Raw genomic sequence first — 13947 nt, 5'->3', positions numbered from 1 at the left:
CTTCACTTTCGTCCCATCTTCTCATCCCCACCCCGCCCGCCTCTCTCGACGTGACCTAGTTTCCAGCAGCAGCCGACGCAGACATCTGGGCTTCAGCACACATGCCAGAGAAGGCATGACGCAGGGAAGGAAAGCACACACAGAGAGAGAGGTGAATAAGGGGTAAAGGGAAAGATGGAATGAGATGGAGTGATTATGGCAAACAGGATTGGAAGGCAAGCAGAGGGTAAGCAGAGATGAATTTAAGCGAGAGAGAGCGAGCATGTGGTTGGATGCTTTGAGGTTGCAAAAAGTGCATTCGAGGGAGTGAGATAAAAGGAGGAGGAAAGTTGACACACATAAAAGCCAGCCATGCACAGTTTGGAAGCAGACGGGCAGCTGGCGTATCATGGTTATTGGCTATTAGAATTAGCATGGCTTAGCAGGGTCACATTGGCCAAGCAGGCTAAGTCTCTGTGTGATATGTGTATATGCAGATCAACAGCACCCTTGCAACCTAGCCGGTCACATGCACACATCATCCCTTCATCTCTGCCTTCATCTGTCTTTCCACTTCCTGTTTTTATGCCTCCAAGCTGACGGCAGCCGTGGCCGGAGGCATTATGATTTCGGGTTGTACGTCCGTCTGGTCCATTCTCCTGAACGTCTTGCGTGGAAAAATATTAGTGTCTGGAGAGAATTTCTTCAAATTTGGCACAAACGTCCACTTGGGCTCCTTTTGGTGGTCAGAGGTCAAAGGTCACTGTGACCTTATGTCCATCCCATTCTTGTGATATCTCAGGAACGCCTTGAGAGAATTTTGTCAAATTGGGAACAAACGTCCACTTGGATAAACTGATTAGATTTTAGTGGTCAAAGGTCACTGTGACCTCACAAAACACTATTGTGGCCATAACTCAAAAATTCATATTCAAGATTCAAGAGTTTTATTTTTCATTTGCACCTAAGTACATTGGAATTCTGAGCAGTTTACACCGAGCTTTAAGAAAAGAAAAAAGGTAGAAATTACAGTACAAAATAAGTAGCACATTCAACTCAACACAATAAATAAATAAATTATTAAAATATAAAACGCCCTCAGTGTAGTCAATAAATAAACTAAACTAATGCTAATTATGACAATTTAACACAAATGTCTGACAGGATGAAATGATGAAGTGATGACATTTTGGATAGCCATGGATGTAAAACTGCAACATGACTGGTTGGTGGAGGCATACAAACCGCGAGGCAGTAATTCTAGTTTTTCTTCCTGTTGGAGAGATACCAAGCTGCTGGGACATGATCTGAACTAAGTAGAATCCAGAGGTGTTTCTCTCTGCCCGAGTGTATGTAAAAACAACAAGTCCTATTTGTCAACCTTATGTTGCCGCCTTATCTGAAACGAGACAGTACGCGACGCTGCGAATGCAAACTTGTACTGGCAGACAGTTTATTATTTGGTTGGAGACAGATTAGCGGTAGTGAAATAGAATCCTGTGAATCTGGCATAATTCAGCTGACAAAAAAGACGGATTATCGCTCCTCTCGCCAAAACCCGATTTAGTGTTAAACATTTTCTCCTTGATTTTCTTCCTGCGTCTCTCTTCCTCTCCCTCTGTTTGCCCTTCTTGTCTCTCGTATCTTTTCTTGTCCTCCATCTTTTTTTCTTCATTTTTATCAGATTTTGTTATCCGACTCACCCTTGTACTCCCTCTTTTACCTTCTCCTGTTGTATCTCCCTCTCCCCCCTCTTTGGCTCACCTCAGTGCTCCCATCACTCCCATCCTCTCTTATGTTTTATCCCTTTATCCTCTCCTATTTTCTTTTAATATATCCCTCTCCTCCCCTTATTTACCTTTCTTTTATCCCTGGACCTGTTAATCTCCTGTCATTCCTCCATCACACTGGCCTTCCTCCCTCGGGTTCTCTCTACTCTTTGATCATTGCTGACCTCGACAGTAAAAGAGTCCAGGTCTGCTTGATTTCTACACTCTGATCACTCACTAGTATTAAACTGGGACACAATAACATAGACGGGTAGTTATTGTATATTACTTTATAATGTATTAAGGGGAGACACCCCAGGCAAAAACATTGTTTTTCATGGCCTGGTCAATTTTGAGATTTTGGGCTATTTTGCTTCCATAACAGGTCTTCTTTTAGACTAGTAGAAAGAAAACATCTAAAATACACATTTAGATGTTTATTTTAGAACTCTTTGTCTATTTACGTCTGTAGATTTCTCCTAAATTCACCAAAAGATAGCATTAGATAATGCCTCATTTGCATATTTAAACATAACTTTTCAGAAAACTTGTAATACAAAAAATAATTGTTTTAATGTAAGCAATTAACTGGGGAAGTTTCATGATGATATCTATTTAATTTTTTTTACCCTATTTGTTACCCTAGTCTTGCAAAATGTATGGAATTTTACAATACGTATATTTAAAAGCCGTCCATACATTTTCCAGTTTCATTCCTATCTGTATTTTGAAGTTTTTTACAGGGGGGGTTGTTCATATATCATTCATAGCCTGATTCATAACATAACATTTTATTCCTGAAAAAAAATCTATTTTTTTTTTTATATGGCTGCTGAGAGTATTTTCTGATTTATGGAGTGATACAAAGATATATCAAAATCCCCTATGTAAAAACCTTTGATTCTAATACAGTATATCAACAAAATGAAACAATACTTTTGAACCTGGCCTTATCCAATGTTCAGATTTCTCTTCTGGAAATGTATGAAAATTAGCACAAATTTAATATGACAATGCCTCATCTCTATATTTAAACATACATTTTCAGAAAACATGTAATACAAAAAATAATTTTCTTTCATGGGGATATCTATTAGACCATTTCTTTTTTACCCTATTCACCTGTAGTGTCTCCCCTTGAATTAAATTGTAAAGCATCAAAGTTAAAATACTTCCTGTACATGTGTTGGAAGGTATGGAGTAGCTGCAGAAAAGTTAAAACTGGAGTTGAGGGAAATATAGGGTGGTGCAGATGAACACTTGATGGGGGAGTTTTAATTCATGTTTGGTCATATTTGTGTGTGTGTGTGTGTGTGTCTGCATGAGTGAGGCAGAGCGTATAATAGGAAGAGATAAATACAGAGGCAGGCAGATTGCCATCTGGTCCTGTTGGAATCGGTTAGACTAAATGCAGACGGTTTCTCTCTAGACCAATATAATCTGGTCATAGTAATGACTTGCTACTAACACCCAAAGAAGCCTGGCAGTAGGAGATATTGAGAAAAAGAAAGCAACAGGATTCAGAAAAAAATGGCTTAATATATATCCACTAACTTGCTTCTCACAATATGAACAAACATATGGAGGCAGAGATATAGCCTATTTTTAGATTTATAACAAAGGTGAAACTTAGTACATATGTCTTGAGAACTTGGGGATCATGACAAAACCTGTCTGCATGTTTCATGCCTATATTTGTTTATGCATTCTCACTTGTAATTGTGGTATTGCTTACTTTTTATGTCATTGTAGCGTCTTTAAAATTATTTTAATAACGTATATTTGTTTAAGGAAACATTAGAAAATGTTGCAGTTAGTTTGTTACTTTCAGCCCTTCAATTCTCAGTTGGATTTGTGGGGTGGTGGAGGTGTTATGCTCTCCTATATGCAGCTGAGATGAGTGCATAATGTTGGTGAGAGGGGAAAGACAGACTCATGGCATGTGATGAATTTATAACTCCTATACCTGCATGGGGCCAGCTGTCTAACAGAGCACTAAACAATATGGCTGAATGAAGTAAACTGTCTTTAAATATTTATTATCTACACATAACAAGTTCTATACAACAAAAAAAATGGTTACAAATAATTAGAGATTAAGAATTAAAGTAACATTAGGCTTGAAAACTACTTTCAGCAGCTGACGTTTGTGTGGATTGGATAGAAAGATGCATCTGATCATCAAAGTCATGTCATAGCATGCCATTGAAAATGTCATTAAAAAAGTCAGAGTAAAGTATCCCATAAAAGATGTCATAGTTTTAAGTTCAAAGTTCTTTATTGTCATCTGCACAATTACAACTCAGGCTCCCTCCAGCAAAGCTCATTATATATATATATATATATATATATAAAAACTGTAATGTAAACAGGGATGTATGTATATGGATTGGTGTCCCTGATTATCCTGTTGGACTTCTTTCTACAGAGCTGGGTATTAAGGTCCTCCATGGATAGCAGCTCCCTCCTGACGATGTGCTGAGCTGTTTTCACCACCCTCTGAAGGGCCTTACGGTTAAGGTCGGTGCAACTGCCAGACCAGACGGTGATGTAGACATCAGGATACTCTCGATGGTGCACGTGCAGAAGTTGCAGAGCATCCTGGAGTCCATGTTAAGCCTCTTCAGACTTTGGAGGAAGAAAAGACATTCTCCTGCTGATGTCAGTTGTTATAGTAGGTCATAAAAAATGTCATAAAATAGTCATAGTATTTTATGCCATAAAAATGTCATGATATAGTATGCAAAAGAATGTCATGAAAAATGTCATAAAAATATAAAAGTCCTAGAATAGTATGTAGAAAAAATAAAAACTGGCATACTAGTATGTTGCAAAAATCAAAATAAAATCATGGTATAGTGTTGTATGTCGATACAATAAGAGTAAAAAAAGTCAAAGTATAGTAAGCTGAAAAAGATTCATACTATAACCTGACAAAAAAAAAAGTCATAGTATGTCGAAAAAAATATAAAAAATGGCATAGTATATTATGTTGAAAAAAAAAAATCGTGGTATACTATGTCGAAAAAAGTCATTGACTATGTGGAGGTGGGTGTGGCCAGTGCTCACCTGTAGGAGGGAGACAGGTGTGTGGGAACACTCTGGTAAATAGAGCCAGGGAGAGCTGATTAACACAGCTGGTGAGCGTTTGTTAAATCAGTCTATTCCTTTAAATGCAGTAGCTTGCTGAGGGAGATCACACACACTGTGACGTACAGAGAGGAGAGCTGCTGGCCCTGCAGCAGAAAAGGAGGACATTCTGTTCAACAGAAGATATTTTATGTTTGAAAAGAGTTTTTGAGTTTAGTTGTAAAATAAAGACTGTTAACTTGCTGTGTCTATTTGTGCTGGGAGAACCCACGAGTGGTAGCAATCTTGCTACAGTATAGTATGTCGAAAAAATAAAAAAGACATAGTTAAGTATGTCGAATACTAAAAAAAAGTCATTGTATAGTTTGTCGAAAAAAATCAAAGAATATTATGTTAAAACTAAAAAAGTAACAGTATAGTATGTTGAATTAAAAAAAAATAAAAAAGCCATAGTAGTATGTTGAAACAAAGACAGTGTAGTATGTTGAAAATGTTTTAAAAAGCCATACTATTATATGTTTAAAAAAACGTCATAGTTAAGTATGTTGAAAAAATAGTCATAGTATGTTGAAAAATAAGTCATTGTATATTATGTCGAAACATTTAAAAAAAATCATGGTATACTATGTCGCAAAAAAGTTGTAGTATATGTGGAGGTGGGCGTGGCCAGTACTCACCTGTAGGAGGGAGACAGGTGTGTTGGGACACTCAGGTGAATAGAGCCAGGGAGAGCTGATTAACACAGCTGGTGAATCAGTCTCTCCCTTTAAATGCAGTAGCTTGCTGGAGCTGAGGGAGATCACACACACTGCGACGGACGGAGAGGAGAGCTGCTGGCCCTTCAGCAGAAAAGGAGGACATTCTGTTAAACAGAAGATATTTTATGTTTGAAAAGAGTTTTTGAGTTCAGTTGTAAAATAAAGACTGTTAAACGTTTGGAAGGTGTCCTGCTGTGTCTGTGTGTGCTGGGAGAACCCACGAGTGGTAGCAATCTTGCTACAGTATAGTTTGTTGAAAAAATAAAGTTATAGAATAGTGTCGAAATAAGTCATAGTATATTATTTTGAAAACTAAAAAGTCATAGTATAGTATGTCAAAAAAAGATAAAGTCAAAGTATAGTTTTTCCAAAAAAGTCTCAGTATATTATGTTGAAAAAAGATAAAAAGTCATGGTGTAGTTTGTCAAAAAAGTCATAGTAAAGTATGCCGAAAAAAATTTAAAATGGCATAGTATTTCAGGTCATCATTGTAAATGAGAATTGGTTCTCAATTGATTTTACCTGGTTAAATAAAGGTCAAATAAAAAAAGTATAGTATGTCGAAAAAATAAGTTATACTATAGGATGTCAAAAATATAAAAAAGTCAGTATATAAAAAATGGCATATTGTAGTATATTGAAAAAACTCATATTTCAGTATGTCGAAAAAATAAAAAAAAATTCATAGTATAGTTTGTCGAATGAAGTCATCGAATGTCGAAAAAATTAAAAAAGTTATAGTACAGTATGTTGAATAAAAGTCAGGATGTCGAAAAAATAATAAAAAAAAGCTGTAGTATAGTATGTTGAAAAAAGTTATAGTATAGTTTGTCGAGAATTCATTAATTGTGGACCAAAAGGATTTCAATTGTGGAAAACCTTGTTTGTTAGCTTTTCCGATAATCAGAGAACCGTACTGATGTGATTTTTGAAGAAGATATCTATATCTTTAGGAGGGTTGGTCATCCAATTCAGTTCAACTTTGAGGGCCCCTGTCTCCTGAATAGTTGGTCATTCTGGTTAATCAAACCACCTTCTAATACTCTCTCATATACTGTAGGTTAACATGTAGGAAACATTTTTTTCAGATCGGAAGGAGTGAGGTCAGAAAGTGATTGATTTCTGACGGAATGCCCACAGTGTGTCCCAGCCAAGTAGTCCCTGCAAACACATCACCGTACGTAATGCCAACGTGGTACTTTACATCACATATTTTGGTAAATCACAACATTACCAACTGGTGATGTTGTGACAGTGTCGCTCTATGGTCGCAAAATAACCAGTCCTCATGGAGACTGTTCTTCAACGTTGCAGTTATAGAATAACGTAAATACAATGTAATCTAATAACGTAACAATTACGTTATAACACAGTTCACATCCTTAATTCATTAGAAACGTTACTGGTAGGTTGTCAGAAAGTCCAAAAGTCATAGTTTAGTATGTCATAAAAAATATCATAAGAGTCATACTATAGTATGTCATAAAAATCATTAAAAAAATTGTCAATATAGTATGTCATAAAAAATTTATAGTGTAGTATGTCTTAAAAAATGTAACGTAAATGTAAAAACATGCTTGGACCCAGCGGGGAGTCAACTTTGCAATACACTGGAGGAAACCCTGCATTTACTTACAAAAGAAAGGTCGAACAGAGGAAAATAAACAGTAAAAACAATAAATGTGCCGGTGGGAAGAGTTTATAGAAAATCAGGAGTATTTACCTGTAGCTTCAGGCAGCTCCAATGACCTGGTCAGCCTCATTTTTTGCCAATTGTCCTCATGGCCCTAAGCTGAAGAGTCAGCTAGTTGTGTGAAATGAGACAACCATACATTTTAGAAAATGTTAATATAATATAGGTTAAAGACTAAATTGTAACATATGCCTACAGTGGAACCATGCATGCAAGCAGACTTTATATGAATAATCACATTGTGAATTATGAGGTAGTTGCTAATGAAAACACAATCGTATGTTGAAAAGTATTCATTTCTATATCTTGGATATGACATCAATATATGGATTGTGTGCAGTCAGAATTCTTACCTGACTTCTGTGGAGATTTGCTTCTGCACGCCAATCCCCTCAGCGGCAACGCGACAGTGATGTGCTCTTCTTCTTCTTCTGTTTATTTCTGGTAGATTCCAGTACAGTAGCCACTCTGTGTGGTACAGTGGAAAACGTAGTTCAGAGTGACAGTATTTCCCCTGCGAGTATTTATTTTACATTAAATGAAAAATGAAATATGAAATGAACTGATAAAAAAAACAAAATACTGATAACAATCTATGAAAAAGGCCGGCCCACTGAACTTTTTGGCGGGCAAGTTTGGAGGGGATTGGTGGAATAGGACAGGAGGAGTTGTGGGACACACAAACCACTCTCCAAGTAGTGTGTGTGCGTGTGCTTGTGAGTGTGCGTACATATTCCCATATTTTCCAGTAACACAAGGTGCCCTTGATACAGTAATCATTCGTGTGTGTGTGTGTGTGTGTGCGTGTAGTTATCCCCTGCCACCATCTGTTCTCTATAGGCCAATGATCATTTATCTCCCCATTAACTGTCAGTCACTCTGTTCCCTCTTGACATCTCGTCTCTCACTATCTGTGCTACGGAGCTACAACACCACACCGGTTACAGAAGATAGATATATAACAAGACATAATGTTGGGTTTCTTCAGCCATCCAATTATGTGCATACAGTACATACTGTATGTACAGTTGTGGACAGTTTTCAGCCCTCATTTAGACACTTCAGTACATTAAATGTGGCTGTAAAAGTGCTAAATACATCACCTGCCCACGGATGCCAGTGTTTGCTTTCATCTACGTCCATGTTTATTTGCTGCTGCTTCTTCTTCTTCTTCTTCTTTGCCTTTGCCAGAGCTTTTGCTGTTTCTGCCACCTGTTAAAATCATTGAAATAGCGTGAAACCAATGGCTGGACTGAGTCATGCATGTGTGGCTCTGTGTGCATCCTCGTGAAAAGTGACAAACAAAATACAACATAATACCTCCCTCCTACCTCGGGATCCAAAACTCCAAAGGTTACCTTTAACTCATAAGGAAAAAACGTATTATGTCGTTAAAAGTTAGTAAAACAGGTACATATGTATGTCAGTTAAAGGGTAAAATTCATCTTCACGCCATACCCCTGTCTAAACTATGTGTGCTTTGCTTACCTAGTGTTTAATGGATTATTTCACTTCTCTTGTGGCAGAGAGACTGTGTCAGAATGTGACAGAAATCTATGAATATAATCAATAACTAATAAGAAATGTTTTCAGACTTATTAGACATTCATATATTCTGTATGTGCAATCTCAGTTTTACAAAAAATCCAAAGCAAGATGGTGGAGGAGATTGTCAGGGAGAGTGAGACCCCCATGCACATGCAGATCTCTCCGCTGTTTTGGAAGCTTCACGGCACAACGTGGCGCATACAGATGTATGAGGAACGAGGAAACGTATTGAACCTTGATCATTTTAAATGACTGTAAAGGTATGCACATCAGAGGAATGTCAGTCAAGTCTAAAAACTCTGTTGCAGCAGCCTTTCCTCACAGCCGTAACAAACTGTTCTCCCATCTCTACTTTACTGTTTGGTGAAAACTTATAGGAACTGCAGAGTTTTGCAGATTTTTCCAGCTGATTTACAGTACATCCATTTTGGATCGTTGTCTTCCACTGTGGTTTGGATGGACAGATGGGAAAAAATATCCTTCCTGACCTGTCAGTCATTCATTTATACATGAATCTGCCAAATCACACACAACATCTGCCCAATGGCCATTACGCATTTCATGAAAAATGAAAGAAAACAACTCCTTTAGCTTTATCCCACTTCCCTCACAGCATTCCTTTCCTCAGCCTCCTATATTCCCATCCCCCACTTTCTTTTCTCCTGAAAAATTATATTTGGTTCTAGTAAAATATTCATGTCTCAGTCATAGCACTGGAACCATGAATCATACATCTGAGGAAGAGACGATAAGGGAAGGCAAAGGAATGAAGTGGATATAAATGTGATGACAGTAGGAGTGTCAGAAGGGGATGGAAGAGAGGAGGACATGGCTGTAGTCATATATTGGGAGCTAGAGGTGTAAAGGGCAGAGAGAGAGAGAGACTGGCAGATGGATGAATGGAAAAGGAAAGAAAGGTTACAGGGAGAAGTAGAGGGAGGAGAATGTTACATTAGTAAAACTGAGGAGAGAAGGAGGAGGGGTTGAAGCAAGAGGGCGAGGAATGTGTTTTAATAGTCGCACAGACGGTTTGATGAGAACTGATATGACTAAGGACGAAAAGAGAAAAAGAGTTACAAGAGTTATATTCCTTCAAGATTCCTGTCCTGGTTGATTTACAGACACCTGTGGTTACTGGTGGCATCAGCTAGTGCAGTTTATAGGTTCCATATTGTAAAAAGTTTAACTTGCTTTTGTTATAAAGCAGGTTTAAAGTGGAAGTAGGCAGTATACTTTTGGTATCATTAGGCAAAAATTCCATAATAACCTTTCAAAATATTGTAATTCAAGTGTTCTGAGAGATAACTAGACTTCTACACCCCATCATGGCTCTGTTTTCAGGCTTTAGAAAATCTAGCCCGTGACGGGAGACTTTGATCAATCACAGGCCAATTCATTGAGAGAGCGTTCCTATTGGCTGTGCTGCGGTCATGTGACCGGAACTTGGCGTTTCTTCACCAGATTTCACAATGGCGGCGGCGTCACAAACTTTCTCAATTTACAACTCAACCGTGCACTACAAGATGATTCTGAAAACATTTGAGGCGAGAAATAGGCATTAACGGAACATAATATTGATTCATATTTGATCAGGGCTGCTTAGTTTGAACGTTTTGTCAGAGTTCGCGAGTGATTGACAGCCGGCTCTCATAAGACGGCAGCTGGACAGCAGACCTCAGATCATCTCTTACTGCTTGTTTTCCTCCGGTATGTGAAATCTTGCAGATGCCGAGGCACATGATTTTTTTCAGGTTATCTGTTTCATGTGTTTCACCAGTCCCATATATCAATATAATATTAGGTGAGTTTGTTAAAGGTAGTGGTACTATGGGCGGGGCCTGGGTTCTGTTTCAAATTAAGTGGCGCTATTACTTGTACTTGTAAACTACTCTGAATTTCACAACTTCTGTTCTCTTATTCTGAAACTCAAAAATGAATGGCGGTGCCTCCAATAAGATTAAAGAAATACAATAAAAGTATGTATCCAATTAAGTTTTTAGTCTGGTATATTGATTCAATTGACCTTTTGTAAATAGTTTAACAAAACATGAAATGTGTAAGATGAACTACACCACGAGTGTGCTTTAAATACAAAACTCCCAAGCTTTGGGTATTAATTAAAGGGACTGTTTGTTAACAGCGACACCTGTGGCCGTTAAGTCAACGAAAGTCAGTGTCGGGCTCGAGCTTATGCTCGCTCTACATAGACATGAACGAGCATCGCTCAAAACAGTGAGGCGACACACGTCAGCTAAAACCACAATATCACTCTATATTTCACCTGCTTGGTAGTAATGTCAGCTGACCAGACAAGGGTCTCTCCATGAATCACTGCTGATCCTAGTGTTGGCTTTTCCTGCTTCAGCCTCCCGACCATGGTCGGAGAGAGACACCGGCACACCGGTCGGAGACGATAACGTTTCTCGCTGCAGAGCTCCGTCACTTCACAAGACACGGAAAACCTCTGTTGGTCTGGAGGAGCTGCAGCAGTTATTTCTGCTCAAACGTCCACTGTACATTCACTAGATATTCTCAGAGCTAGGAAGTCTTCTGCAGTGTGTAGTGTGCGCACATGCACGTGAGGTGGAGCGAGCCGAGTGAAGCCAAGCAGGCAGGCAGAGGAGCAGAGGAGCAGAGTACAGCAGAGACTCCGGCCCTGAAGACCAAAGCTACGGTCTCCCCCGCGTACTACGACCGCGGCCAACACTGTTTTGCAAGACGGGCTTCACTAGATAGAACTCTGCGGTTTTGGTGCTTCCATGTAGTTTGTTTTGGAGTTTTGTCTGAACAGCGTAGTCGCACGCGAGCACGCATATGCCACCGACCCGGGTGATTTATACGTGTAAGAAGTTACAAACAGTCCCTTTAACAAAGGTGCAAAAAAAGTGCAATGAATTTAATTCACTTATGAAAATAAAATTACCACCCAATATTAATAAACAAAAATAAATATTAGGTCACCTTGTTACTTCAAGTATCTTTAAATCTCTCTGTAATACTTATTATAAGGCTCTAACATCACAATTTTTTATCAGCATTAACATCATCAATTCACTGTGGGCCCACACTCACACACACTCTCCTAACACTTGTAAACACAAGCAATAAAATAAAAGGCACTTACAATTTCAGTACTCAGGACTCCATAGAGCATGCAGGAGGGTAGGTGAGTGGAATAGGGAGCAGAGCACAGACGTCCAAAGCCAACAGCTGCATCAACAGTCCATGTGGTACACCAGCAGCAGCATCAACAGTTCATGTGGTACACCAGCAGCAGCATCAACAGTCCATGTGGTACACCAGCAGCAGCAGCAGCATCAACAGTCCATGTGGTACACCAGCAGCAGCAGCAGCATCAACAGTCCATGTGGTACACCAGCAGCAGCAGCAGCATCAACAGTCCATGTGGTACACCAGCAGCAGCAGCAGCATCAACAGTCCATGTGGTACACCAGCAGCAGCATCAACAGTCCATGTGGTACACCAGCAGCAGCAGCATTAACAGTCCATGTGGTACACCAGCAGCAGCAGCAGCATCAACAGTCCATGTGGTACACCAGCAGCAGCAGCAGCATCAACAGTCCATGTGGTACACCAGCAGCAGCATCAACAGTCCATGTGGTACACCAGCAGCAGCATCAACAGTTCATGTGGTACACCAGCAGCAGCAACAACAGTCCATGTGGTACACCAGCAGCAGCAGCAGGGAGAAGCAGCTCTCTAACTGTGGTCCAAAAGAGTTTTCCTCTCTCTCACAGTCCAAATGTCTCCTGAATCAAATAAATAGGCTAAGCAACAAGTCCTTCCACTGCTTCATGTCGATGTAGCACTAGCTTGTTTTAACCAACTGCTTCAGATGCAAAGCTAATTTTGCTATATGCTAACGGCTAATTGCCTTAAGCAATACAACTCGTTTTGACACCATAACACTTTAGTCACATTACAGAAACAACACACAAGCTCATATTTACCTCCTGAAGGTCACACAAGTCCAAACCAGAGGATAACTGGTCGTCAACCCTGAAGTTATGAACGTTATGCCTCTCGGACACGTACAGTCTCAATGTTCACTCGACCGTGACAACTGACGTCTGCTTCACTCCCAAACACTTTGACCTGCAGGTAACGCTAAGCCCCGCCCCTCTACCTGAAACTGGACTTTGATTGGCTGTTTGCTTTAGGACAAACCAATGAAAACAAAAGAAAAACAATGATTGACCTCTATGCTGCTAACCCAGTTAGACTGTAAGGTTGATAACACCTGTTGGATTATGTGCAAAACAAACAATCTATGCTCATTTGCATGAAATATGAATTTTGGACTCTTTTTGTTTTTTAAACCATATTTATACATTTTAACCAGCTTTATAAAAACATTTAGCCTGGTTTATTTTTTTTTTTAACTATTTGCATTCTGATATCTAAATGAATTTTAGCCAGGGCTACACATGTACTACTGCCACGATATGGCGACCGTTTTATAAAAATAACTTTTTTTAAACATATTTGCTCCAATCTCGCCTACTTCAGCTTTAAGTGCTAAATACTGTGGAAGTATTGAAACACTCAATCCATGGAGAAATACACACAGCCCATATTCAGAAACGGTGCTTTGAAACTAGAATGTGATATAATATAAATGATATCAGCTTCCAATCTAATAAATAAGCCGGTTAACAATAGCTGCAACTGCAATCTGATTTCATGCTGCAAATATCAAAACTGATCTGCCGACAAAAAATGCGGAAAATGCCTGTTGTACTGTTGACATCCGTAGTAAGCACCTCTGTGACTAATACATTGTGTTTCCCGTGACTGTTTCACAATAAAAGTGACCCTTGGTTTCACCAGTTTTTTGTTTCAACTTCTGTTTACAGGCTTTACTTCATCGAGGCTAATGTCAATGAGATAAATTAAAAACAGTCATACTGAACTGCACACTGCATTGTTTCCTTTGAATCCCTAATGTTTGTAAAGACAATTGGAATCCAGCACAGAATGGTGGACTCCGCCACTAGGATTGACAGCTACAATATAGAGAGATATTTACAGAATGTGGTTGCTATTGCTGACAAAATGCCAACCATGAATAATATCAAAAACAGAACTC

General features: G+C 39.0%; 2 long non-coding RNA genes across 5 annotated transcripts; one reads left to right on the top strand and one right to left on the bottom strand.

Annotated features, from left to right (window-relative positions):
- The first annotated feature begins 112 nt into the window (after nucleotides 1–112).
- Nucleotides 113–5774, top strand: LOC119502445. Its single transcript, XR_005210081.1, has 3 exons — nucleotides 113–226; nucleotides 4177–4422; nucleotides 5615–5774. It is a non-coding gene; the product is annotated as an uncharacterized LOC119502445 (long non-coding RNA).
- LOC119502444 lies at nucleotides 4251–13431 on the bottom strand. Of its 4 annotated transcripts, none has more exons than XR_005210078.1 (7): nucleotides 12809–13431; nucleotides 8393–8501; nucleotides 7643–7757; nucleotides 7320–7400; nucleotides 5516–5677; nucleotides 4818–5007; nucleotides 4251–4376 (listed from the first exon to the last, which is right to left on the bottom strand). It is a non-coding gene; the product is annotated as an uncharacterized LOC119502444 (long non-coding RNA). The 4 variants fall into 4 exon arrangements; XR_005210080.1 differs by having other exon boundaries at nucleotides 4818–4984; nucleotides 5516–5700; nucleotides 12809–13430; XR_005210077.1 differs by having other exon boundaries at nucleotides 4818–4984; nucleotides 12809–13428.
- Nucleotides 13432–13947: the final 516 nt, after the last annotated feature.

This window comes from Sebastes umbrosus, chromosome 14 (assembly GCF_015220745.1).
Source record: "Sebastes umbrosus isolate fSebUmb1 chromosome 14, fSebUmb1.pri, whole genome shotgun sequence".
Lineage (NCBI taxonomy): Eukaryota > Metazoa > Chordata > Actinopteri > Perciformes > Sebastidae > Sebastes > Sebastes umbrosus.
Note: the sequence above shows the minus strand (reverse complement) of the source record. Positions and strands in the feature narration are given on the sequence as shown.